Source organism: Heliangelus exortis, chromosome 15 (genome assembly GCF_036169615.1).
Source record: "Heliangelus exortis chromosome 15, bHelExo1.hap1, whole genome shotgun sequence".
Taxonomy (NCBI): Eukaryota; Metazoa; Chordata; class Aves; order Apodiformes; family Trochilidae; genus Heliangelus; species Heliangelus exortis.
The window spans coordinates 9122718-9147148 of NC_092436.1; positions in this window are offsets into that span (position 1 = coordinate 9122718).

The following is a 24431-nucleotide window of genomic DNA, read 5'->3' on the forward strand; positions in this document are numbered from 1 at the left end:
TTAAGGAGTTCCAGCTCTGTCTTGATGTAGCAACATGACCATGTCAGCAGCATCCCTGCCTCTTTGTCTTGTCTGCAGCTCCAGGAAGGTTACCATCCCCAAGCCAACTGGCATCCTGGTGGACATCAAGTTAAACATAAATTAACTCTGTGCCCTGGCAGGAATGAAAACTAACTTTGTACTGGGTTGCATTAGAAAGATCACAGCCAGCCACTCAAAAGAAGGGATCAGGTCCCTCTCCTCAGCACCTCTGAGGCAGTGTCTGGTGTGCTGGGTGCAATTAGGGGCTCCCAAGGATAGGGGTGAGATTGGCAAACAGGAGACAGTGCAGTCAAAGAGCACTGAGATGGCAGGAGATGGGACACAACATACAAGCACAGGCTGAGAACCAAGTTTTTTTAGAGCGTCCAAGAGAAAAGGCTCCGGAGGTGTTTAATTGCAGTCTTCCACAACCTAAATAGAAAACCAGAGCCTGTCTCCTCTTCAAGATGCACAGCAAAGAGATGAGAGCAATGGCCATAAGCTGCAGTTAGCACAATTCTGACAGGATATAGGAAAAAAATTCATGAGTCTGTTTACACTGCCCAGAAAGTCTGTTCAGTCTCTGTCCTTGGAGATACTCAAAATGGCTGGGCAAGGTCCTGAGTAACCTGATCTAACTTTGAAATTGACCTTGCTTTGAACAGGAGGTTGGACTAAGTGACCTCCAGTGGTCCCTTCCAACCTAAATTATATTGTGATTTTCTGGGAAAAGTTCAGATGCACAAGTTATCTTAAAAGCACTTCTCTCAAAGATACAGCTAAAAATGCAGCTGCCCTCAGGAGGCTGCAGCAATCCTGATAAGGTGTCTGGTATCCATAGCTGAATTCCCAGGGGAACAGCTCATGGGACTGTATGGCTACAAAACAAGAGACTCAGCCCTAGTTCAGCTCCAAATGCTGAATCCTATCACCCAGACTGATCCAACTCAATCCAAACACTGCTCCCTCAGCTCTTCTCTAATAACAATAGGCTTGTGGGCTGGGTTTTTTTTTTCCTTTTAAGAGTTCAGTCTACAAACCTAACATAACAGCAGTGCTTCTCCCTGTCAGATTCACCTTTTAAAAGCCACAAAAAATGGAGTGGAGAGATTATGGATGGATGTCTCTGCACAAAAATGAGACCAAAGTAAATCTGTTCCTATAGTGGGACTGGGAAGAGCGATGAGGCTATCACAGGGGCACAGAGATCCCAATTCTTTGTAAAGAACCATGAGTTACCTGAAAGATCATTCAGCCTTTTCACCCTCCAGGCTCTAAAGATACAGTGACCATCATGGGCACTCTCCCTCTGGAGCTCTGGTCCACTGGCACCAGGAAGGGCCAAAGATTTTTGTCAGAAGAGGAATAGAAGATAAGATGATGATGATCAAAGTCCTCTCAGCCACTCCCTCTTCTCTGTGCTTTTTTAGTGACATTCCTTGAAGCAGAGCACAGAGAAAGCAACATGGAAGAGCATGGCTCTTTTTTTGGGTGCCCAAAGCTTTGTCACTGCACAGAGGAGCCACATCCCAGAAGGGTGGGGATGGCCTTGGGTGGTTGCGTGGACACTGTGGGGGCAGCACAGCCTTCCATGCAACGTTCCCCAAAGTGCAGGAATGGCTTCACCTGCATTTATGCCTTTTGCAGTAAATACTTTTTGTCTTTATGTCAATTCACTGCTCCAAAAATAACCATAATTACCCAGGAAGCAGAGTAGCCTATTTACAAGATTTAAAGGGGAAGGTAGAAAGAAAATCTCTTAGAAGAAAATTTTCAACACCAGGGCCCCAAAATACAAGCCAACAAGAGTTGAAAAGGAGAAGCTCACTCCTCTGGGAGAGGCTCAGCCTGTTTGTAGGGACATGTGCTTTTTGGTAGTTTGCCCATGCCAACCAAAATTAATTGCTTGAGTCACATGGCAGTAAAACACTACATGAGAACCAACTTCATAAGCAAACTATCTGAAGAGAGGAGGAGGCTTTGGCAACACTTACATCTGTGAAAGTTTATAAATTGTGCTGAACATTAGGAAATAAGAGGGAAGGCATAAAAAAGACACAGGTGTGCACATGAGACAGTACCTGAAACTAATAATTTAAAATAATAAACTTATTACAACAGCAGCAATGATTGCTGCCTTTCCAAGCACTGAATAATTCAAAAGGTTCCTGCTTCACTTAGTATCTCAGGGTATTTTCAGACCTGCCAGAAATTTCTGCTGGTAAATAATGCATCTGTGGTATTCAAACACACACAATCCCCAATTAATACTACAGAAATAACACTGTCAATTTTGAAGTGGGCAGAAGTTTGAGGAAGGCAAATTGCTACTGAGCTGCCTGGCCTTTCTGTCCTCATTTTTAAGTTTACCTTTGGGTGATAAGATTGCTGGCCTCTCTTGCACTTGCCAGGTAAAAAGGAATACAGCTGATTAATCCAGCATTAGCCTACAAAACAATTCACAATAGGATTCCAGAAAGAAATAAAAAGAAGAAAAAGTAAAGGTACATCAGTGTGCAGCATAAGAAGCTTTTGTTTCTGCAGTGGGGGTTGTCTGCCATGCTCTGTGGGTGCTGGGACTTGTATCCCGAAGTCAGATGGGTGGTTGGGAAGAGAGTTATCCAGGATCATGTCAGAGGGAGCTCAGTGCAGGAAGCTGTGGCCATATCCCTGTCCTGGTACAGCAGGACCCACAGCCCTGGCCCTGCAGCTGCTTCCTTCCTGCCACACTCCTGGCCCACACCAAGCTCCCCTGGTAGGAGGATAATTGCAGAGACACTGGGAAAAAATTTTGAACTCTTACCAAAGCCTGACTCAGACTTCCACAGCACCTTTGTGTTTAACATCTGTGAGCTTTGGTCCAAATCACGAAACAAACCATCCAAAAGGCACTAATAACCACGTTTGCTTTAAGACATTAAATAATGATGACACACAAGATACAAGACAGTCAAGCAATAATATAGATAACATGCATAAGGTATAGATCCAGTTTGACCTGGATCCAAATTGCCTGTGAATCCAGCTCCTGGCTTACTTGAACTCAAAGCAAGTTGAATTAATGTATAGCAGAGCAGGTTCAAGACAGACCTTGAGAAGCCTCTCCCAACAGCCTCCTTTTGTTTTACCAATCATTTCTATTTCACCCCACAAATAATGCTAGACTCACAGCTACAGAAAGAGGAAAACAAGCTGTTTCTCTGGTTGATATGGCAATTTTAGGCATTTTTCTCTAGTCAGAGTGGAGATGCAGCTAATTCTCTGCAAAACAATCCAAACAGTTGAGAAAGGAGGCAGAAGCCCAACACAGAAGGGAAAATTAATTACTAAGGACAAGGAGAAGCCTAGGGTTTTTTATACAGTGTCTGAATTATTCTTGAAAGCAGGTTTTATTTCATATGAATTTCCTTCTCATAATATCTGAATTTTTTGCTGCCTGTTTCTGCTTCTCACAGAGTGCACACAAGTCACAGCCTTTGTACTGTCCAAATGCAAAGAGTGGTACCCAACATTTTGGCTCACATAGTCAGGAGCAGTGACACAGTGCTCACATCCCAGATTTAAATCAACCTAATTTCAGGATCAGGGTGAGATCTGGAGATCCTGGTACTGGCATCTGTTTGAGACAGACAACTTCAGGAAAGCTCTCAGCTCCTAAGAAGAACTTGACAGCTCTGCTCTCTCCCCCAGATGCTGCATTTCCTGACCAGCCCTTGGTAGTATCAGGTGGTTGACCTCTTATTACTGGTTCCCAGGGAAACCAACATCTCTGATTTCAAGGCACATTGTCCAAACTTTTCTAGTCGTAGACTCTGAAAATATTTTATTTATCTTTCTGCTGTGGTTCCTATTGCTCCTAAACTATTTTTTTCATTAAATTACAGAGGTTTCAAGTCAGAAGAAACTTTCCTTTCCAAATGTGTCTGCTAGTGACTGCCTGGCTGCAGAGGAGAGAGCAAGGGCGAGGGGGAAGGAAAGCAGAGGAGAATTACCAGGTTTCAGATTCCTGTAAACAGAGAAACATTTTTCCAGTCGTCAGTCTGAACCCGGTGGAAATAGGGCTTCAGTTTCCTCTAGTTAACACTGGGGATCCAATGGCAATGCTGTTGACATACCTCCTTTTTCTCTAGCATTTGCTGGATGCTGTTTAGCCTGCAGCTGACCAGCAAGCCTGTGTGCTGGCAGTCACTCCCGTGGTTCCCTTCCCTTCATTTTCCAAGCATGCCCTACTTGCAGCCCAGGAGCAGGCTCCTGCACTCCGGGGGAGGGCCCTGCAAACATTCCTGCTTTCCTGAAATCCTGGCTCTGAACTCCACCATGCGTTGCAGCAGCACCAAAGTGGCTGTAAGGAGTGCAGCTGAACTCCCCTAAAGGGCAGCAGAAACTTGCCCGAATCCATCCCCTCCTGCTCTGCACAATCCCTCCAAGCCTTTGCTCTGCCCACAACTGTTGTTTCTTGGCTAAACTTGTATGTGGTGTGGGGTCTGGGTTAGGAAGCATCTTCATGTTCTGTGTAAATACAGCACCCAGTGCACATGTGGCCACACTCCACAAATGGTGTATATTTACCAACCACTGCAGTGCAAACACACGTTAAGCTGTAGCTGGGCCACTGTCACCAGACTTGCACATCTCTTTCCATCAGTCAGTGTCAATATTTTTCCAGCATGGTCATGCAAACACTGTTCATTTCAGAATATCCTCTGACTTGCCAGTGGCAATATCCTCAGTGGTTTCCCATCGAGCACTAAACCAACACAAGTCAGAACTGTCTGCAGAAGTTGATCAACAGCCTGTGCACAGGAGTGAGTTTTCCAAATACATCACTGAACACTTCCCCTGGAGGAACTGGGTATAAAAGAACACTGTAAGTGACTAAGAGAGCAAAAACACAATGTGTAGACATTTGCTTGGACATGTGCAGTAATATTAACTTACATCTTTTGCATATTGCTAACACTTAAGTATAATCCATACATGTACCATTCATAAATACTGTACATTCCTAAAGGGCAAAGAATTGCAGTGCTGCATTTGCTGACAGTGCCAGCTGACACATTTAGCAGGAAGGAGTCTTGTGGTTAAAGCTCCTGTCTGAGCACCAGAAGAGGCTGGGTTTACACTTGGCTCTGCTACAGGCTTCCTATGTCACCTTGCTGAAATCACTTTGCTCAGTTCCCTCAGCCATGAAGCCAGCTATTGTGAGATGGAGCTCAGATGGGTAAATCACCCCATGACCAGCAAAGAACAGGTGCTATGGAAGTGATTTTGCATGTGTGCATGTAGATGTATATATATTTAGGTGCAGCACAAATGCCTTGCTAGAAGGGGATTCAAGCATTCAAGTCACTTCCTAGAAACTTCTGTTTATTTAGGTTGCTCTGTATGCTGTGTGATAACACTGCCTTGTTGTCACTGTGGGCACAGATCTCCAGATGCACCCAGGGCAAACAGCAGTCTCTCCAAAAGTATTCTTGATGCACCTGTCAAAGATTACAATTAATTCATGACTGTTTGATGGCTTATGCTAAATGAGTTTGGCTCCAGTCCAGTTTCCATTGGGCAAGTGTCTACATCTCAGGAGCACTGTGACATTTGGCATTTATTGTCCTCTTAGCTGGCACTCCTACCCAAGGCCACATATGGAATGTGTCAGGGGAACAGACTCGCTTTTCAGTCTCCCCTCTGCATTGAGGTAGGACAGTATAGAGAAGCCTTTTGTTATTATACACGTTTAACTTCCCTCTTGAAGACAGATGGAAAAGGTTTTGTTTTGTAGCTGCTAGTACAGCACCTCTCACCACTGCAAAATCCTCTTCATGCTCTGACAGTTCCCAAACCAGCCTCCTCCTGATACAAGGTGTTTGTTCACAAAGACTAAACCATAAGCTCTCTCAAAATGCTTAGATTAGCATGATATGATTCAGTAATTTCCTTTGTTGCAGCCTCTCTCACCCTGTCAGCACATTCACTGAATATTGGTTTAAGCCTCATCCTTGTGCGCGGCTCCCGCCTCTGTCCCGCGCTCCACACCGAGCAGCACAAAACGAGTCAGACAGCAACATTCCTGTGCCAGGAAGCCTTGTGCTCCCGGTGAACTCCCAACAGCCACGGCAATGGGCCTTCCAAAGAGCTGACTACCTCCAGTTTTCCCCAGTGTTCCTCACATTTGCTCACCGAGGGGCTCTTGGGGTGACAGTGCCACCCCGATGCCCACACCAGTCACTGCATTCTGCTGCCCCATGGCTCATGCCCCAGGACACTTCACCTTCTGTGCAATGAAGGTTAAATCCACGTGTATGCCTTGTACTAGTTCATCTTGCTTTGCTGATACAGTAATTTAGCAATGAGGAGATTAACTCTTTCCTCTGTCCCAAGGAGATGATCTCATCCAGGACAGATTTGGCTTTTGTGTCACTGTGAGAGCCTGTGGGAAGCATCAGGACACTATGCCATGGAGCCAGGTGGTACAAGAGCAGGACCAGAGCTCCCAAACCACCAGTGCCTGGGGTTTGGCAGGGGACTGAGTGTTTTGGCCCCGTGCTGGAAGCAGTGAGAGCCTGAGAAAGAAAAAACAAGTGCAGAAATGTGTGCGTATGGTCCTCAGGTGACTTCAGAAAAGGAACAGGCAGAGTGAAATCCACCCCTTCAGACATGAGATGACAAAAACTAAGGATCTGTGAAAGAGCTCTGCTAAAGTTGCCTTTTCAGCAGTTCCACTGGCAGCAAGACCCCAGGCTGTGTTGCTGCAGATGTTGGCCAGCATGTTGGCTGGACCAAAAAGTCACTGCCACCACTTCTCCATCCTGGTCCTTTCCACCATGTAATGCCACAGACTCACTGCTCAGCATGAAGTCTGCAGGTATCCTACACTCATACAAACACATCCCACTGGCCACCCATGGTCTTCACTAGGCTTCAAGTATTTACCAGAGCAACAGGAAAAAATTGTATTGTTGCTTCATCTTTAGAGACAGTTACACTAGAGGGATCAGAGCAAGCCCAGATCCATTTATTCCTGTAACAGTTGTACCTTGAATCCATCCACAGACTTATCCTCAGGTCAGAGGAGGTCCTGCACTTCTCACTGCCATTCCTTCATGAAGGCATCAGCACAGGGTTTCTTTCCTCAGCTCCAACCCATGACCCAGAACTGGAGAATATCACTCTGATACTCACAGAGGTTTGGGAGGCCAATCTCAGTTCCTACCCCTGTAGGAAAGCAGTTGCTGTCTGCCCAAAGGCCCTCAGCACAGCAGATCCCCACTCTCCCAAAAGACAAGGACTTTCCCAGGGATGCTTGGCAGAGTGAAGCAGCACCCACAAACTGAAGTCAGACTCTTTTGCCTGATCAAATCCTACCTCCTACACCCCAGATTCCTGAATTCATAACCCTTCTAGAGGAATGTGTCAAGTGTTCAGCCAGTAGGAGTGAAATGCCAAATTTTTAGCAGATTGGAGTTTATTTTTAAGCAGTGTCAAAAAACCCTCCACCCAAACCAAAGCAACCTCCCCAAACACACAGAGGAATTAAATCAGTAGAAACAACAAGCCCAGCACAACAGCCAGACCTCAGCACCAGACACTGCTGATCCCAGCCCATCCCAGCCACCTATTTCTGAAATTCCTCAAGGACAATTGTGGAGAAGATGGCCTGACAGCTGCAGAGAGATGAAGCACCTGCTTTCAGATCTCAGCAAGCAGAAAAAACAGGGAGAGATGTGAGAAACGCTTTCATTCACAGGGCACACATCAAGGTGAGAGCTGGGGGAGCACACTTGTGGCCTTTGGGGTCTCCAGCACCCCTCCCACTTTGCAGCAAACCTGAGCCCACCTGCGTCACAGCCCCTTCCCCCACCCACATGCCAGCCACACCCAGCTCCCCCAAATCCCTCCCGTGTCAGAGGCACCAGGGGCACTCAGCACCATGCCAGTTCAAGCCCAAAGTCCTTTTTAAATCATCCAGTCCACCTCTTTATTTTTTCTCTTCTGGGGCTGCCTATTTTTTCTAGGATACTCAAGACCCATAGAGCTGAAAAACTGGTCCAAAATGGTGCTGCAGAGGAGGACAAAGCTGTCTGCAAAGTCTGTGGTGCTTATCCAGGTGCAGAGGATTTTTCCTCAACTGAAGAATTCTATCTACATCAATCTGCTACAGGTAACACTGTATTAACACAGATGTCAGATGTGCTGAACACCTGGAAGACAGGAGGATGCTTAAATGAGGATCCTCTGAAAGAGACTGCCCCTTTACACCTGGCATGAAATACCAAGGGCTTATCCTGCAGCTCTTTGCTGGAGAAGCAAGGAGAAGCAGCTAAGATGCAGGCAAGACAAGTCCAAAGGCAAAAACCTCCAGTAGAAAAGGAGGAATAGACATGTCTGAAAGTGGCAGGATGGAGGGCACAGCCTGTACCACTGGCTGCCTCCTCATCCTCCCTGCTGTGGAGCAATCCTCAGAGAGAGCTCACACCAGGCATGGCATGAGGAATGTTTCTACAGACCTGCAGATACCTGCGGCAGCAAAATCAGCAGTGCAGACAGGACATGAATAACCTCCTCATTAAGCTCCTGCCTTGTGCTATTGAGGCACATAAAGAGCCACCAACGTCACATCCCAGCCAAATGCAAAGCTGTCTCTGTGCTGCATAAATCATGCATAGCCACATCATCTGTTGTACACACACAAAGCTGTAATCACTAATTATGCCAAGGAGTATAGCGTTACCTACGGGGTACGGCTGGGAGAGGCTGCAGTTAGCAACACACACATATGGCATATGTCTCTACATTTGAATATTACAGCTCAGGTTTTGCCTCTTTTAGTTAGTTGGAAGAGGGTGCTGGGACTTTCCATTAAATTAACACCAATGACTTCTGCTTTGTTACTCTAGAAAGGAACAGCAGAGTCAAAGGGCCCATGCAAGACCCCAGATGAGTAAGTCCCAGATGTCTTATTACACAGAGGCTTTTCACAGACTATTTCCAACTCGGAAAGCAAGTTAGGAAGCTAAAATTATACACTATCTGCTAATGTTTTGTGACATCTGCGACCCAGGGACAGAAATGCTGTGAAGAGATCAGAATTTGCATTTAATGGACTTCTAAGGCATTTAAAGTTCAAGCAGGAGTCCCCATAAGTGCACAGGACAGAACCTGTGTACATCCTTTCTATGCAGCAGCACAAAGGCCAAGTGATGGGTGTACCAGCAATGCCAGTAGTGTAACAGCTGTAGCTGGGGGCTGGTTTGAAACCTGTGCACATATTTAAAAGTTGTGATAAGTGGTAGCAAGGCCCAGTGTGGACTTACATTCTTCCATGTGTACCTGGAGGCACACACATGCTCCCATCTTCAAGTATCATGGAAAAAACCATCTCAGACTGAATAGCTTGCCCTTGTAACAGAATTTGCTTTGATGCTTATCCCTGGCATCATTCACACTCTGCTGACACTGGTTTCTAGGCTTTGGGTACTGCTTGTGCTGCATTACAACAACTGTTGTATCATGCACGGGGAGTCCTCTGCTCTCTGCTGTACGTGCATTCACCTGGAAAGTTCAGTACAAAGGCAAGTGATATAGCACAGATAGTACTTCCAGATTGAAACACAAAAGCTCAAAACAATGAAGAGAAAAAGAAGTTATGTTTAGCCAACCAACTCATCAAGAGAAAAAGAAGTTATGTTTAGCCAAATAACTCAATCTGCTGTCAAATTCCTCAAGGTGCCTTGCCACATCTCACCTCTGGCATGCTTGAAGTCTGGGACCCAGCACTTGTGATCACTCCTGGCATTTCAGAGCACACTCCATGGGTTTTTGAGGTGCCCAGGACTGAAGCCCTGGCTGAAATGTCTCCTAATCATTCCCTATTCACATGTCAGTCCCAGAAGCTGCACCAATATACACAAACCACTTCCTTATCAGCTACCTCCCACCTAACCTTAACTCTCGTCTAACCTTAGGAATGACCTAAACTTCTCACTTTCAGAGCTCTGCTGGTCTTTTTCAGATTGCTTAGTTCCACCTTCGCAGCTACTCAGTTATTTTCTCCTCGTCCACTTATTCAAAGCACACCCAAGAATACAAAGGTCATCAGCTTCCAAAACTATAGGCAGAGCTGTATGTCTCTGATGTTCATTTGCTGTTCAGTGTTCATTCTCCTTACACTGGCACATAAATCTCTGGAGAAAGGGAAATCAGGGGAAATCAGATGCTTTCTGTCCTCCAACATTTTCCATAGTGCCCAACAAAGAGACAACATGCCTCTGATGTCAATATATTGCCTATGAACTTTGAAAGCAGCATTAAAAAATTAGTCTAAAGCATAACACCAGGAGTAGCATGGCAGGATGCATCTTATATGGATGTAGCTGAAAAGTCTTCAGAGCTAATGGCTTAGAGTGGTTAGGGAGGCTGGCAGAATACAATAGATGTGGCTTTTTTCTTCCTTCTCTATGGAGACAACATTGATTGTCTGGGCTTGGAGTTCACACAGAGCTGGCAGAAGTGCAGCAAATTGCCTGTTGTGCTGGTAGCCCAAATAGCCCATGAGCTCTCAGGTACATATGCAATTTTAGCTTGCTTAAAAATAGAAAACAAGCTTGAGAGCTGTGTGATAAAAACCATAACCCTTCAAAAACAGACTGCAGGCTTCCCCATAGCCCATGAGTGGCTGGAGGTGAAATTAAAGATGCAACTGAAAATGGGCAACAACAAAGTTAGGGAGTTTAACCACCTTTGTGCACTTGGATTGTCTCAGGGGCCCAGAAAATTGAGTGGGCTTTGAGATATGCAAAGAGACAGCAGTTCCCTGAGGGTTAACTGTGCTCAGCACATGAGGGAGGGTTGAGGGAAGCCCAAAGGTGTGACCCCAACACTGAGCAAGGCGAGTGCTCTCTCAGCATTCTTTGGGCTGGTCAGTACAATGCTCCCCACTGTCATCTTATACTTGAAGGACACTAATAACTTGTACTAATTGTACTATTAGGACACTAATAACATTTCACAGAAGCCCCAGAGATTAGTGTGATGTTTGTGCAGGCTCTGGAAGGGTGGCATGAATCCTGCCAAGCCTTCTGTCTGCCTCCAAATTCTGATCTGCCGTTTTGTCCATATTTACATCCTCCAAGCATGAGCAAATGTAAGGAAAGGTTATTTTCTCCTCCCACTCTCCATATTTTAAAGAAAAGCTTTCAAGAATGAGACAACTGTCCCAGGAGACAGTCAGACAAAGCACAGGTCTCCTCATATCCACCCCTGTTCCTGGGGCAAGTCCACACAACCATACGTACACACACACAAGCTTTTTCTGTCTCATGCAAGTTGACCAGAAGCCCAAGTTACAGCCACCAAGTGACCATCCTGTCCTTTGTACACCCAGGTGCTTCTGCTGCCAGCCCCAGCCTGTGCAGCTCTCCTGCCTGCACCATCCCACACCCTCCAGTGGCTGGAGGCCAGAGAGCAGCACACTGATTTATTGGCCTCACCCTGCAGTTCCCTCTGAGGTTGGGGGCGGCAGGACAGACTCGTTTGATGACCTGCCTGCAGGGCTGAGCAAATGAGATTCATTAGGATATGCAAAAAGCTGAGAGCAAAGCAACCCTACTTTCTGTCTGAGCTCTGCTGATCTGATAAGAGCGTGCTGCTCCAACACGTCTGCAGAGGAAGATCTGAAGCTTCTTCCCATGCATTCCCAGGTAGTCATTGCAACTAAGAGACAAATAGGTCAGAATAAATAATGGCCCCCTCGTTTCCCCCAGCATGCAAGTCTGGATGGCTTAAGTCAAGTGTTAATAAGAAACAAGGCTGCTGTAACAAGATGTCCTAATACGCTGCAAAAAATATGTAGCATAATAGCATCTTTCATAGAAACCTTTCACTAAAAGCTTGTCATTACTCAGACAGAAGAGACATCATTTGAATAGAGAAGCAGAGGAAATGCAGGTTGAATGAGGTGATCCAAAACTGGAGTCATCGAATCACTGAATTGTTGTATAAAATAATACAGAAGTCTGTTTTGCTTAAATTCAGCATTTTCGGAGCAGCACAATAGGCAAAGTAAAAATACTACACCTAGAGGGAGTGATTAGTTGGAGGAAAGCCAGCATGTACTCTGCTGTGGCACTGAAATACAGCCCTGCAGTGTCACTGGGCAATGGGGAAGGAAAACCCACGTTAGAGTGTGTGTTGATCATCAGCTCCTCATGCCAGGCCACATGATTTTTAGATGGCAATGCTAGGAATGCTGGGCCCAGAAATCTGGAAGCAAAGACTGGGGCAAGAGGGACATCTCTATGAGGCAGCAAGCTAACCTCATAGCTTCTGCTCACAGAGCTTAACCTCACCCTACAGACTGCAGAAGCATTTAAATACAGGTGATGGCTCTTTGGCTTTTTTGACAATACCTTTGACCCCTTTGCTGAAGGCATTCAGAAGAAAACAAAAGCTGTGAGCAAGCACATATCACACGAAGCAGCATGCTCTCCTAAACCACAGCAGGGAAGAGAACAAGAGCTGAGGAATCTAAATTTAGCAGCCAGCACTTTGGCTCTTTGCTCCGGGCAGAGCTTCCCAGCCCCATGGGTGGAGCAGGATCCCTTCCACATTTGCTCCTACCTAGTGAAGGATTTTCAGTAGCAACCATCACCATGGTATCACACTGCTGGTTCTGTTGAGCGACTTATTCAATCCCTGTGGATTTACTGAACCACTCATGACATTTTAGGTGTGGTGAAGGGACAGGTGAGTGGGAGCGCTGTTTCGTAAAGCACTAAGTTCCTGGAATCAAGGGAGGACAAATGCAGCAATTCACCTTTTTCTTACAAGAAGTATATGACTCTCCTAGTTGCAGAGCAAAGCTTGAAAGCTCAGGAAACCCCAGGTGTCCCTGTCTGAGGGAAGGGAAGAGGTTCTTGCACCGCCCCCCTGATTTTGGGGAGAAGGAGAAGGGCTGAATCATAGGATCTGAGCCCCTGGAATCAGCTGTAGCAAGATGGTTTCACTTCCTGGCTCTGGCTGTTGCAATATCCGGGCTGCAAACAGTGAGAGCAAACATTTTTAATAAAATTTCCATGTTGATTTTTCAGCTATGGCTCTCTTAACACCCGCTCCTCCTGGGCTTATTCTGTTCTTTGTGTCTTTCCTGCTGCCCGCTCCCTGGTGATGACAAACCGCAAAGCACTTCCTAGGAGTGAGAAATCCTCACAAGAATCATCTGTTGCAAGTCTTGCCTGACAAAACCATGTCAGAGCTTTGGGGACTTTCTCTCTATTTTTAATTGAGTGCATCTTTCCCTGGCATTTCCCTCTGCTGTGGGATATCCATTGCAGTGGATATTGGAAGGGAAGCAGTGCTCATGCCAGCATGTGGAAAAGCTGCTGTTCCCACCTGAGCTGCCAGCGTTGCCCTATAGAAGGTGCACCTGGGGCACTGCTGCTGCTGGACCCCAGGGCTCCCTTTCTGTCTTTATTCTGCCCATGCAATCAGTGTTTGTGATGTAGTCCCTTCTTATCATGGCCCTGCAGTATCACATCTTGGCTTGGTATTTAGTCTTCCAGAGGCTTGAAAGGGCAGCTTCTCCTTGAGTTTATCAGCTCAAATGGGGGACACTGCTTGATGGTGTGCCAGCAAGCTTCTGTACCATGCCTTTTATGTCTCGATCAAGTCAGCGTGTCTATTTAATTAAAGAGATGGTAATACAAATGACTCCTCTTGGATAAAATCTGGGGGACAAAATGTGCTATCTGACTTGAAGGGGAAGGGGAATGTATTCCCAAACCCTATGGAGCCTGATGAGAGCTGAGGGCATGGTAGCACAGAGTGGTTTAACAGAAGGGAAGGCAGCCGCTCTGCCAGCAGAAGCCTGTGAGCAGAGAACCATGGAGCACAGAATTAACACACTGGCTCATCAGGAAATGTTAATGTGGGCAAGATGGGGAATTGCTTCATATGGGCAAACAATCTGTGCGGAACGGATAAGCGTGATCAAAACCTGGTACAAATCTGGGCACGTTTCTCTAAAATCTGCCCTCTACCCTCAGTTTGAGGTTCAAGACAGAAAACGCAGAGCCCTGATTGAGGTGTTAAATCCTTATGGCAAAAATACCAGCCAAACATTTGCTGAAATTAGACAAAATGAAAACATCCAAAGGGGCTTTTTAAGAAACAACTAAGCCAATGCTACACAGACCCCAGGAGGTGAACCTTTTGGCTTGAAGTAAGTGGCTTTGGGTTGGACCTCAATGTCAATATCAATATGCAGTCAAGGATCTGAATGAGCACCAAAGCTACTGTATTCCCTGATAGGGTTTTTTTTGTCAGCACATCCCCTAGCAACATCTTTCAAAGAGAGAATACCTGGGAGCCTGGACTTTGCCTAATCCTCACTTTGCCTTCACAGTAGCAGTAAGGAAAGCCAGCTCCACCTACATCATAATCAAATGCTGAACTTAGTCCCCTTGCCTTTACAGTCCCAGCCGGGAGGAGCAGGCGGTCGGTCCAGCATTACTGGTGTCTTACAGTCAGAGAGACTTCAATTTCAGCATCCCAGATGAGCAACTGCTTTATATCCTGCTCAAAGGCTGTCTGGACAGGGCCACAGGCAAGGTAATACATGCAGCACTTTTCAGGAAGGCCAGAAGAACATTAAAAAATAATTGAAAGGCCTGGGGGATGAGGGGAAGAAGAGGACAAGCGCAAAGAAACCAAGGAAAACACCTGAGGCATGGCAGCATGAGTGCACTTCTCAGAGAAGACATTAAAAAAGGTCATTTTGAAGAAAATGAGGAAACTGTCTCTGAAAGGTTTCTTTGAAATGGTAGCAATGGAAAGGAAACAGTAAATGGCCAGCTACAGCCCCAACACTGTTGAAAGGAGGAAATTCAGCTGGAGGATACATCTGCAGATCTACCACAATGTTGCCTCCCAAGTCAAACCTGCACAAACCACACAAGAAAAGGTTGAATTGACATGACCAATGTTAAAGCAGCCCTAAAAATATTAAGAGCACACTGCTTCTTATGCAGTACTTATTTTATTAAACATATGTTCCTTTTTCATCCAGAGCGATTTCAGAATTTCACAGATGGTTAAAACATATCTATAATACTGGTAGTAATTTAGAAATCTCTCAGGGGGAAAACAAGGTTTTAGCCTTTTTTGTATATTAAATGCCAGTGAGATGGATTTTAAGGGGGTGTGACTTTATTTCTGTCATGGCTGCTACAGAGAAAGCTCCATCACCAACAGATAATGCCAGATGGTGAGCAGTGCCCAGATCTGTCTGGCAGAGGCCTCAAGAAGATGTTCAAAGTGTAAGTGGGGATTGCATCTCTCGCTCAAGGGGCAGCCAACAGAAACAAAAGCAGAGCAGGTTGGATGGTACCCTGGTAGCACAAATCCATGGCTGCTGCAGTGCTCTAAACAGCTCTGCAAGTGGCAGAGAAGCCTCTGACCAGTCTACGGGATGAAAGATGACACAGAGTAAGGAACCCATGTGTGTTCAGTGGCACAGATGATTTAGGGCTAGTTTTATCGAAAACCCTGTTAACTTACTGGTATGTCATTAAGGTGGATGAATGGTTACACGGTTCAACAGAGCTGATAATCCTTTGCCTGTGGTGCAGTTGCAGAGGGTATAAAATTTTCTGAAGATGGTAGAGGAGACTCTCAATGCACCATATGGTCTCTTCCAGCCTTTGCGCTGCACTGAGGCTCATGCTCTCATGTGACAAACCATTAGCAAGTCACATCCAGCAGAAAGCAATTTTATGGCCAGATCTTGCTCTTAGAAGCTATGATGACTAAACTAGCTAATCAAATCAGCATAAATTTGCAAACACCGTTTTAGCAGCTGTGACCGTAAATATCATCAGCAGAATGTGAATAATCCTGAGCACAAGATGAGTTGAGTAATGGGTTCCCAATGGGCGTTGAAGCCATCAGTCCGCTGCCTGGCAACTCAGAGATGGGGGCGAGGGGGGAGGTTTGATTATGATGAGCCTGAAACAGCAGATGCAGTTATCACGACAAAGCAGCTAGAGCACATGCACCAGAAAAAGAGGGGGAAAAAAAAAAAAAAAATAATTTACTGAGACAAATATTTGTGGTGGATGCTCTGTTCTCGCCCCGCTGTCTCCCAAATGGAGGCACACGTGCGTGTTCCACATGGAGAGATGTGTTTTAGCATTCTCAAAGTGACTCAGTTGGCATTTTCCAGGGACCTGCAGTACACTCCCTGCACACACATACCATTTTGTCAACAAGCCATAAAAATAATCAGCTGAGGTGAAATTCACTGAGAGCACAGACACCAAGGCTAAATTTGTTTTTAATCTGTGCCAGCTTCTGCTAATGGGAGCCGGGGTGCAGGGCTCCTGGCACTAACAAAGGGGAGGGGAGGAAAGCTGCCGAAATTAACAGTATGCAGCAGCCTTAACCTCCCCTCTGGTGAGGACCAGCCATGCACATGGTCCCAGAGCAGATGGAGCATGCTGGAGTGGGCATGGCCAGAGCTGAAGGTCTATCCCATGAACTGCTCTGCTGAGTGCCCCGGGGAGAAGGCGGCTGGAAACACAGCCCACTTCTCCCCTAGCAAAGCATTTTAAGGGGGGGAAGAAGTAGCTTTTGCAGCTCAGAAAAATGAATATACCTCCCTGCACCTGTCAGCATGAATTTAGCTCAGCCATATATATATACGTTTGCAAAAACATGGGGAAAAGACCAAGCATGATGTCTCAGTCCTGAATGCTCTTAGTAGGTTATTAAAAATGCTCAGCTATCATATCCTGATCTGACGATGGTATCCCACCACACTGTGAGGCAAGACCCTTCCATCAGGGTCTAGAGGGTAGGAGAAATATTATATTGCAACTCGCATGCATAAAGGTAGCTTGTGTTTGCTGGAGTTGTCAAAATCTAGTGAAGAGAAAGCCTGAGAATGGGCACCTCTACGTGACAGTCATCGCAGCTCGTGTTGATAATGCAGCCTCACACAAATTCAGCTGGGATTTAAAGCTGAGCTGTGGTAGTGTAGAAACCAACATGAACAAGGAATGTGAACATTTCCAAGTTTCTAAGCAGCTGGCAGCCCAGCCTGTGTTTCACCTTGCTTCAGCCAGGCACGTTGCTTGGGGTACCAAGTATGTAGATATCCTAAGCTGCCAGCTGAAAGCTTACACAGACACAAATGCAAAGCCACTGTGAATTTCTGGTTTTCTGTGTTTCCTTCATTCTGGTGATTACTGGTATATTTAGCTCTGAGCATTTCCAAAAGACTGAACTGTGCCCAGAAACAAGGGGCAACCTTCCTGAGCTCCTAAATCAGGGGATATGAAGATACAGCAGCTAAGCCAGCAGATGTGGTGGACCACACAAATGAGCATGATGGGTTCAGTGCTTAGAAAATGGAGATAAAAGCTGAAAGAAAAAAAAAAAAACAAAAACAAACCCAACCAACCAACCAAAAAAACATAACCAAATTCTTCCCTGCCTGAGTAGCAAAAGGAGAAGTAACAGATCAATTAGACATGCTGATGGAGAACACCAAAGACATGGGTGGTGCTGGGTGCTGGTTCCTCAGATCATGGCACTCTCAGTTGATGCTAGGAAAGCTTGTACAAGTACTGGCATTTTGCACAGGGAGCATCTCAGTAAACATGACAAAAGACCCATAATAACAACAGGAATATATTAGAAGCAAATGCAGGGGGTCTAGCTGCCTCCCATACCATTACTTAAGGAGTATCCTGCAGCATCTTTCCCTGGAGAAGGTCTGTGGTTTGCTTCTGTGTTATTTTGGTTTGGTTTTTTTTTTCACTTGTGTAGCATTTTAAATAACCTCCTTCCTCCTAAAGTGGTGTTTCTCTCAACAGTGTCTGTCCACTGAAGCTGTTAGCTACCCACTGACCTGAAACACTGCTACAAGACACCTGAATGCTGCTGGCACCAGATGTGAACGAGAGGGCGAAGGGGTAAAGAGCGGCAGCTCTTGGTGCAGGAAAGGGCTGGAGGAAGTCAGAACTGGGGAAGAGATGGGCTCAAGCAGCAAAAATGGCAACAATGGATCTTCAGAGCATGGGGAAATTTTTGGAACAAAGAGGTGACTTCAATACATTACATTCAGGTAAGCCCAATCTGAAATTATATTGGAAGATCTCAGTCCAAGACAGGACACCCACCCTGAGACAGAGCAATCACAGTAACCAGTTTCTCCTTAAAAAACCACACCCCAACTGGAACTCCAGTTACTAAAGCCAGTCTGAAAAATTACTGGCAGAACTAGTAAAAACTCTGACACATGATATAAAGCCTTTTTTCCAAGGTCCAGAAAATTCAAGCTTGCTTCCTTCAGCATGTTTCACTGCTGCATCAGCCCCTGCTTGCCTGCACTGTGGCTGAGGCCAGGGCCAGTAGGTATCAACTACAAAAAATTCTTCTTGTGTTATTCCTAGTTTGATCTGGAACAAAACATACTGGAAATTTTGGAAAAATATCTTTTTCCACCAAGCATCCAGCCCAAGCCTCCCAAACCCACAAGCTGTGGGTAATTCAATGAAAAAGCAAAGGAACATCTCAATTTGTAGATGCAGAACTTTTGGCAGCATTTGCTGCTCTTTGCTGTGTACACAGAAACCCTCTCCTTTGTGACCCTCTGCACACAACAACCTCAGCTCATGGGCTTCTAGGGAGGTAGAAAAGAGCTCCCTTTCCCATATACATTTTTTTCCTAAGAGACATAAAGATGAAAGACATGTTCTCTAATTCTGAGAATAATTACACTGATTTTAATATATTAATGTGCTTGTTTGAGGGGTAAAAAACATAGTTATGACTTATTTCTGGTGCAGCAGCACATCCTGACCGTCTTCCACCCCAAGACCTGCCACAAGGCCCACATGACAGGATCCTACCAAGACTGTAGCCATTGGGTTTGTGTGATAACAGAACCTTTCTTTGGCTCCCTGTGCCCTCAGGCAAGGCATGAGTTGGAGCAAGCCCACCCACAACAAGCAGCATGTCTGTGAGGAATAACTCAGCCACAGAGCCATGTGATACATTCTCCTTCCAGGGAATTTCAAAAGCAAGAATCCTCGAGTGGCTCCTGCACAGCCACAGGGAGCCTGGGCTCCCCTCTGGATTGGCATCACCTACCCAAGTAACTCCCCTTCATTCCCTTCCCTAAACCAAGTCTGACAGGCAGATGAAGTGTGCAGGGACAGTTTTCAGACTGCAAGAAGTCTGGATAGTGCCACATCACTGCAGGAACATGGCGTGTAAAATAATAATTCATAGTAAGGGATAAGAGCTGAAATAGACAAGACAAACAAAGCAAGATAAAACCTACTGCTGTGGAATGGCATGGAAGCAGTGAACAATATCATGTCTCAATTATAGTTACACAAGATAGTTCCCATATTCTTGTGCATTTAAGGATAAACTTAAATTAGGTGACAATTTACCTCAAAATGCCATAAACCCTTAAAGTTTAAGAAGTGGCTGCACAGACCTGCTCACAACAGTGTGGACATCTCCAGGAGGAGCAGGGTGTAGGGCTGAGGGCAGGAGTGCTTTGGGCTGGGTCACACTGGGACAAAGGCAAGGGGCTGGTGGGTCAGAGCCCCTCAATTCCCAGCCTCTCATTTCCCATATAAAATCTCTTGTGGGGAGCAGGCTGGCTGCTTCTGTTCTCTGCCCATTGCTATTATTGGGGAGCATGCAACAAGGGGGGTTAATTCTGGATAAATTCCAGTGCCAGCAAGAAGATACAAAGTACTCCTGTAACATCCCAATTATGGAGAGGTGCACACAGCAAAGCTATCTGCTTCACACTCCATAATTTTCCCCAGCAACAGGAAAAAGAATTTTCTGTCACCCACTAAATCATCAATGTTTCTTGCCTGGCTGTTTCAAAAACAGCTTTATTATCCCTTACACTAACTTCTGGGGTCACTTTTATTTGTTCATGAGAGGCAACCAGAGTTAGCAGCTCAATTTTTTTTTTTTCTGACCCATTATGGTTTTGTTTCAATTTTCCAGATAGGGGAACCAGTGACATTTCAAAGCAGCACATTTGCTTTATCCTCACTCAGGAGAAATTAAGGTCTTGTCTATGCACTTTCCCTCAGAAAAAACCTCCCAAGTTTGTGGCATTTTAAAAAAAATACATCTGATTTCACAGAAGCACAAAGACAAATTATTCCTAAGCATGGGCGTGCAAAATAAAATCTACCATTAAATGCAAGAGGCTGGAATCAGAGATCCCATCTCTGATAATGTTCATTCCCCCACAGAAGTTTTGCCTGAGTTACAGCTGCTGGGCAGAGCCCATTATTTCCTCACATTTCCATTAAAGCAAGCAGGCTCACCAGTGTGACATCTTCAGTGACAAACACCTGATCCTCACATACAGGTGTAACTGCACAAGGGCACACACAGGGGGCAGTTCCATCAAATCAGTGTCTCTGTGTGCCTGCTCAAAGACTGTTTGTACCCATCTACCTCTATCTGTGCAAGAAAGACACTCCTGAAGTTGAATGCAGCACACACTCCCTTTTTGCAGGTGCTGGGGCCTGAGTTTGGAGGCCAGAAAAAAACCAAAGAGATTTCAGGCATTTCACCACCAGCAGCTTTGGGAAGGTTGGGGCTCAGTGAGCAGTGTGACAGTTGTGCTTCACTCAGGTTAGGAACAATAGGAGTAAAACCAAGCTGGAGCACAAGCACGTCTCCACCCAAAGCAAAGCCATATGCAACTTAGCTCAGGAATTAGAACTATGCAGCCAGAGGTTTCCTCTCGTTATTGTTTTGGGTTTGGGCTGTAGTGAGCAGGGAGGGGAGGAACAAAAAACACACAGGGTGAGGGAAAGAAGCCGAAAGCCAAGACACAGCCGTGGGAGCCTCTGCCTGAGGAGCCTGCCCTGGTTTCAGGATGCAAAACAAGAGGCAGTGATGCTTTCTGCAGCTACCCCTCCCTCCACTGCTCCCCACTGCCCCTGGGTCTCAGCAGTACCAGTGCAGTGGTTTGTGAGACACCAACAAAAAATGTGACACAAAAGTGCCATATTGATTTGATTTGTGTAAGCACCTATCAATTTGCTCATTAGACATGGCAATGTCTAAAGAGGAATCTATTAAAAAGAACAAACTCCAATATAATTCTTTTTTACCCTGAATGATACGCCCAAGAAGACCCCACATTTTCAGCTTCATTTTAAAAGATGCAATCTGAACCGTGGCATGTGCTGAATGAAAGCTTCTATAGTTTTTCTTTTCCCTCTTGTCCAGATTAACATTTTTTCAGCCCAACACATAGACTTTAACCACAACACCAAGTCTTTCCCACAGTGAGATTGCCAGAGCTGTGGAGCAGTCAGTGGAGATCACAGACATTGATCTCTCAACAACCTTCATAAAATCTGTGCCCCAAATCAGAGGGAAGGGATTGCACTGTTACCAGCTGCCTTTCCTTTCCAATATCACCACTGACTGCTCCCATTTCATCAGGTGGAAAGTGAATTCACTGTGCTCCCCATCTCCTCGCTATGCACCCTGACACCAGCTCCTGCTTTTTTTGGTGCAGGCAGTAGAGACTCAGGGAGCAGGGGTTTTGTAATTAAGCTGATTTTATTTCAGACTGCCACAGGAAGGGGTATTTTCACTTTCTCACCACTCCTGTCCCTACCTTTGTCCTTCTGTTGGCATGAGCATCAGCCAAGCCAGGGAACTGATCCAGCTGGAAACTATCTGTTTGTCTTTTCCCTTTCTGCTGGGTTAGTTTTCAGAGGGATCAGATTCCTAATCTGGCAGATCACTCCAGAGCTGATTTTGGCACCAGAGACAGCACATGACCCAGCAGCATGGACTAAGATCAGCTGAAACCAAGCATAAGCCTACACCCACAGAGAACACCCACAGCCCACCCTGCACCCACCCATGCAAAGATCTTCTGTCTGCAGAAGGAAAGAAGCTTTTTCCTGGGTGCTGTTCAGCTCCCAGAGGAGGAGCCATGTTTTGGGTAGTGGTGAGACACCACCTCCCACATCTTCCTGCTTCACTTGCACATCCCTTGCCACTGCTCTGCTGCCTCTTCTACTCAACTCTTTGATAGTGCCCAGGGTTCCACTACAGCCTTCCTCTTGGATAAGTATAACTTTCTTTCAACAGTGCTATGCCACTTGCTCAGGAACTTTCTGTCCTCACAGACACTCAAGTATTTACCAGCAGCCACAGACACGTAAGATACGCACGTGCCTGCCCAAGGTAGCTGCACGTGAGCACAGACCTAAAATATTATAAAAATATTCTGGTTCCCCCAGGCTGAAGAAATGAGCTGTATTGCTCTGAACCATTACTATCGAGCCCACAGTGTTTCTATGGCTACACCTTCCCCAGCTTTCACTCCTGCATTCAGCAACACATTTGCTTTGTCTGTCTGTCTGACTGTCTGCCTCTCCCTTGCACACTCACACACACGAATTAGACATCTCTTCTTGCCTCACTCAGCCACCCCCTCTCCATTTGCAATAACACCTCTGTTCTTCCTCCCCCACAGAGCCTAAAAATCCCGAGTGGCTGTTTCCTGAGACCCAGCAGAAAGAGGGAGCAAAGACTTCTGATCCAAACGAATTTCAAACGTCAGCAATCCCACAGCCAAACTCCTGAGCCTTCAAGCCTCTTTACAGCAAAGGTGTTTACTGGAGATCTTCAGTGTTATTTGTGGTGGCTTGAAAGCAAAGCAGCATGCAAAGAGCAAGAAGATCCCTTCATTCCCCAAGCCGCTCACAAGAGGCTGGAGAGCTGGCATGCTGAGTGATAATAAAGAAGAAAATATCTCCCAGGGATGCTCTAACAAGAAACCTTGCTCAGAGGGGTCAGCAGTACCTTGGCCTGAAGGTGACTTGTTTAGCAGTGTGAAATGAAGATACTGGTCAGATGTTGGGGAAACACTAATGGCTGAGAGCAGCTCATGTCAAGCTGAATAAATCCCTTGCTCTCCATTCTGAAATACAATGGCACATGAATGACTAAGCAATTCTGATAACAATTCAGTAGACAAATGTCAGCTTGCTTTGATTAAACATTACTTCTGGAGCTGTCTCAGGGCAGTTAAAGACACATCAGCCTGTCTCTCTCACCCCAGTCCTCCCAGCAACCCAGCCAGGGCAGAGTCATTTATTTCACAACAACTGTAACTGTTTTTTTCCCAAAGCACTTGGAACTCCTGTAACATCTGAACTAAGTCTGGATTTATGCAAGCACAGCTGGGGAAAAAAAAAAACAGAAAATAGCCCCTCTCTATTTTAAGATCTCAGTTTCACTGTCACTTCTCCCTTGCTACATCACAGTTCTCCCTTAGCACAGTAATAACACACTCCATTTTGGAGATATAGGTGGAACCAAGCCATGTAATTACCACATTTCCACGTATATTCTTGTGTATTTGCAGTACTGAAATAACACTCCCCTAACAGAGTTAGTTGAGACAACCAGTTCAGTTTAGGAATGTGGCTAAAACATGCAGCTAGGCTTTTATACGGCGTATGTCTGATCCATTTTTTAATTATGTCTGTATCTGTGCTGTAGGTTGGTACTTAAAAAATTATAACCAGTCCTTTTTTTATTTTTTTTTTTTTTTGCAGGGAACATTTACATGATCAGCTTTTCTTGATTGGAACCCTCTACCTTGCCAGCCTCCAAATCAGTTTTGAGTGATGAAAGGAGTAACCTCATATGCACACATGGGCCTCTACCCTTGTCGTCATTCAGTTGTGAAACAAGCTGCTCAGTGCTGCATCCGTAATGGGGACTGCAGTGCAGATGGCAAAAGCACAGTCACAACTCGAGCTGTGCCTCCCCCAATAGAGGTGGAAAAATGCAAGCAGAGCAGCTCAAAGAAGTGTAACACATGAGGGGAAGAGAGGCTGCTGCTCCTGAAGTATTTCCACCTTTCTATCTTTAGAAGGTGCCATGTGGGGCAACAATAACATGGAATGATGTCTGGAAGAGCCTGAGTGAAACACTTGTCTGTGCTGCAGTCTGTGGGAATGCGGATTTCACGCCACGATCGGTGCTAAGCTGTGTGTCAGTGATGCCTATTGCTTCGTAGTTGAGAAAATGCAAGGAGTAAAGAAAGCAAGAATCTCCTACACCTCCACCCTGCTGATCTGTCAATCACTAAGAAGGAAAATTATCCCTTGTAAATGTCCACAGACACCACCAGTTCCGGGGGTCTCGTTGCTGCGTTTGACCATAGTCTAGAACAGGGAGTGATAAGGTCATTTATTTAAATCCACTCTCAAGAAAGCCCCTTGGCTGCTTTACTTTCTTCTGAGCTGAGAATGAGCATATGGAAGGAGTCTGCCCTTGCATACACACAACCCATATCTACAAGAGTAAATCAAGTCTGTGCTACCTGG